Genomic DNA, 4346 nt, shown 5'->3' with positions numbered 1-4346 from the left:
TAATTTGCAACCAATACACTGAAAAAAATGTAAGCGTTTGGGTATCAGGTGGATACAACAGACCACGATTGCGTGGCGGGTGGGTATGGACACAACCCATAAATAGTAAGTGGATTAGATAAAGAAATCATTACACGCGAAGGCCTCCACTTAGCTGGGCCGTGCTGAGCAGACCAGGGGCCAGCACGCTCCAAATGGAATGTGTTCACTGTTCAGATGAATGGAACGTGCTCATTCCCAATTAAATTTTTCTCACTGTTCAGACGAATGGAATGCGCTCATTCCAAATGGAATGTTTTCACTGTTCACATGAGGCCAGTTCAGCCTGTCCTCCACTGCAGTCACTCGGAATGGAATGTGAAACGCTCCAAATTTAATGTGTTCACTGTTCACATGAACGGAATGTGTTCATTCCGAATTAAATGTTTCCACTGTTAAGACGAATGGAATGCATTCACTGTTCAGACGAATAAAATGCGCTCATTCCAAATGGACCGTCTTCACTGTTCACATGAGGCCAGTTCGGCCTGTCCTCCACTGCAATCACTCGGCCCACTTTCACTACCTCTCGGACCGAACAAAGCAGGACCTTCGGCTTAGAGTCTAACACGTCCTGCCATGCTCGGAGAAACGAGGCGCCCAGCCTTCGCCGTGCGGTTGGCTTCTGACAGATGCCATCAAGCCCTCGCCGTGGTAGCGACGCGAGAGCGTTGCGGTCAGCAGGGGCTTGTATGGAGAGGTCGGTGACTGATGGGCACTAACCACAGGCACGTGGGGACTCCAGCCGTATCCCAGGGTCAGCGCACGCGACGAGGATCGGCTAGCCGGAATCAACTGACTCACCTGCTGGAGTTCGGTCGCTGACACTGCGGTGTGCGTGCGCTGCACTGGTGAAGCACTGTCCCAGTAGTTGCATGTTGTGTGTTGTGTGTTGTATGTTGTGCTGCCGTCCAAAGGCAAAATCCCATAGATTAGCTGCGGGCCATTTTGCGCTTTTTACGTCATCTGCTTCGCTTTCTCATGCTGCATTCGGATATTTAAGCCAATAGTTGGAATTTCATGCACTTGAAATAAAAAGAATGGGCTAAAGATGGGCTAAATTTTGTGAAAAATTCAACCGATTGTTTAAATAATCGAACCAGCGTGAGCGGATGTATTAGATGACATAACAAGCGTAAAATGACCAAAAAATAGCATACCGGTTCTTACTTTTGGACGACAGAGTACATACCGTGCACGTACAGCACAAGCAGCATGTATTACTCAACACACCGCAGGAGCTCAGTGATCCAGGAATGAAAGAAGCCGGTAGCACCGCTCCTCTGTCGTATCGAAGGAAGCGTGGTCGGCGAACCTCGCTGTGGTGTCGCACATTGGTGCTGGAAATATAGCAGTGGTGTGTGTGGGGGGTGTGGGGGTGGGGTGTGTGTGGGGGGGTGTGGATGTGTGTGTGTGTGTGTGTGGTGTGTGTGTGTGTGTGTGTGGTGTGTGTGTGTGTGTGCGCATGTGTGTGTGTGTGTGTGTGTGTGTGGTGTGTGGGTGTGTGGGTGTGCGTGGTGGCGTTTGTGGGTGTGGGTGTGTGTGTGTGCGTGTGCGTTTGTGTGTGTGTGTGTTTGTGTGTATCCGTGGGCATGCAGTTTGATTTGTTTTGTGTTTGTATTGATATGTTGTCGGGTGCGCGTATCAACATTTGACAGGGAGTGTATAACTTCTCCAGCCGCCTCAAAGTCGTTTGGTCTCGATTGGCCTCGTGCTTCACATATTATATATTTTATATATTATTTATTATATTATATATTACTTCATATGTCATATTATATATATGTATATATATATATATATATATATATATATATATATATTATTTCTTAACCGTCAACTCGCCGCTGCCACAGCCGTCACTGCCCTACTTTTACTTTCCGTTTATCTCCTTATGTATCAGCGGGGATCTTTATACCCCAGCCGCCAGCCTTGTCACCTCTTATCCTCTTTCTGTTCGCCGATTGGATTGGTATCATGTTCTACCTCCACTTCCTTGCCAGCTGCTATCTTCATCATAATTGCACGCACAGCATATGGCGTAGGCTTGCAATCACAGCAAGGATGCTCAGAGTGAATTTATGACTGCTACTAATGACCTCGCTTATATTCGTCATGGGAGGTATAGTGGAAACCCCGGTCCTGTGATCCTAAATAACAGTTGGCACGTGCAATATGGTCAGCACCATTTCCCTGTTAAGACTTTCGGAACTGCATCAGGCTGTGTTCAAGCATGACATACATATATTCTTGTTCTGACAAAGTCAAACTGCACAACGCTGTTCATGCCAGTGTACATGAATGGAGAACTACCATACGCGTTCATAGTGCACTAGCTTCACGATTTGCATTCAACTTAACATTCGTCCTTCGAAGGAGCCTTAAAACGTCCCTATTGACAATTTGACCCCCTCGGGTGCGGGTCAAATTGACCCCCGAAGGTTTTCCGGAATGGTTTCCGAATGGCGCGGCGTAGCCGCGTCAAATTTTTCATAGCTGTGGAAATTAGATATTGGATCGTCTGGCGCCGAAAATTAAGATGTACCTTGTAAGCTCATTTAGCTATGGCAGGTCAAAGCCAGGTCATGGCTTCAGCGAAGGCAATTTTTCGCGAATCGTTCAATCTGATCCAACAACGGAGTGTTATAGAAACCCATACACCACTGAGATGCTTCTTTAACAAGACAGCAATTGAATGAACAAATTACATTGACCTCGGGTCATGTATAAAAGTCAGCCCAAGGTAAAAAACAACCCGTTTTATTACTCAAGGGCTTGCTGTATGGGGTAGATTCTGGTGCCCATTTCAAATTTATTGATAGCAGGAACCGCATTATACACCTTCCATGAGCTTCTTAAAGGTCAGAATAGGTAACGGACCTAAAATGACTCAGGTCAACGTATTGTTTTTAGGAACATATTGTCTGGAGTAATTTTTGTCGCTTATTCAAATGCAGCACTCAAAGCTGTCTTGTATGATTTTGGCTACCATAACCCTCAAAAGTTTAAGAAAGGTCAGCGACCTTAAATGAGTATACAACCTTTTGCTTGGAGTAGTTATCTAGGTTCAAGTGGTCCTTTGGAAACCAGCCTGGAATTTAAACTGGTCTGACCTTATTTGACCCGAAGGTCATAACCTAGGAACCTCAAACTTTGACCTAAGTGAGGTTCCTAGGTCCGAGCGAGGCACAGGTCAACGCACCATATGAATTTGGTGTATCTAACTCACTTAGTTGCTGAGATGTCAGAGGTGTCAACCTGACCCCCACCCGAGCGATGGGTATCCAACCGGCCACCCGGGGGCGTGTCAAGGTTTTCTGAAATAATTTCTGAAAGGATTTGAGCACAGCGCGGAAGATTCGGCCAGGTGAGTTAACACCATTTGTGTTTTATATCAAGTTTGACCCAACAGCTCATCAACTTCGACCACTCCGTCGGGGGTATGCAAGTGACAACTTACTGTCAGGTGACAAATAATGTATATTTCTCGCAACAAAGACAGTTCAGAAGGGTTTTTCTAGGCGGTTTTCCTGAACGCTATGAGTTTGAAGCGCATTGTTTTTGCTTCTGCTGCTTTTCTAGGATCAGACCACCCAAGGTCAAACTTTGGCACTTTTAACGTAATTTCACAACAAAATCTGCAACACATTTGCAACATAATTTTGGGCTTTGAAGGTCATTCGATCTCATCTTCTATGCAAAACATCTTAAAGCTTTGGAGGGTCTTTTCTAAGCTGTTTCTACCATTAATACGACTGGTGTAGTTCTTGGTATAGGCGGATGGCCTAATGCTGCAACAGCTTTCGCTCCTTTGATGAAATAATACAGGTCACATCTGCCGATACTCACTAGTCCTCATCAAATCAAGCTTTCAATATCGATGCAATGTCGTTTTCCGCGCTGTCGTGGCACGCTTAGCTCTGGCAATGATTGGCGAGGCCTTTCAATCGTTAATCTGCCGCATAAACCTGTGCAAAGTGTATTTCTATCGTTATTTATTCACGCCTATCTGATGCAATTTGACTTGAGCTTTGCAGTAATGTCCTCCGCGTGGCTCCAGCGTCTTCAATTTGGAAATCTCATGAGGGACTCTGAAGCAAACTCGTAGAGGGAATGTAAAAATATTGCCCATAGGGCGAGGGTTAAGCTGGCACAACGAACCAATCTACGAAAACGGATTGGCAGGTTCATGTTCACGTTCATATTTCGCGGATATAGCGAATGGACCTTGCTGCCTGCAAACGTGCGGTTGTCAGCGGTCGCGGCCGGCGGGACCTTTAGGACAACATCGGCCTCCTATTTGTCAG

The sequence above is a fragment of the Pollicipes pollicipes genome, unplaced genomic scaffold (genome assembly GCF_011947565.3).
Source record: "Pollicipes pollicipes isolate AB1234 unplaced genomic scaffold, Ppol_2.1 Scaffold_7262;HRSCAF=8765_pilon_pilon_pilon, whole genome shotgun sequence".
Taxonomy (NCBI): Eukaryota; Metazoa; Arthropoda; class Thecostraca; order Pollicipedomorpha; family Pollicipedidae; genus Pollicipes; species Pollicipes pollicipes.
Note: the sequence above shows the minus strand (reverse complement) of the source record.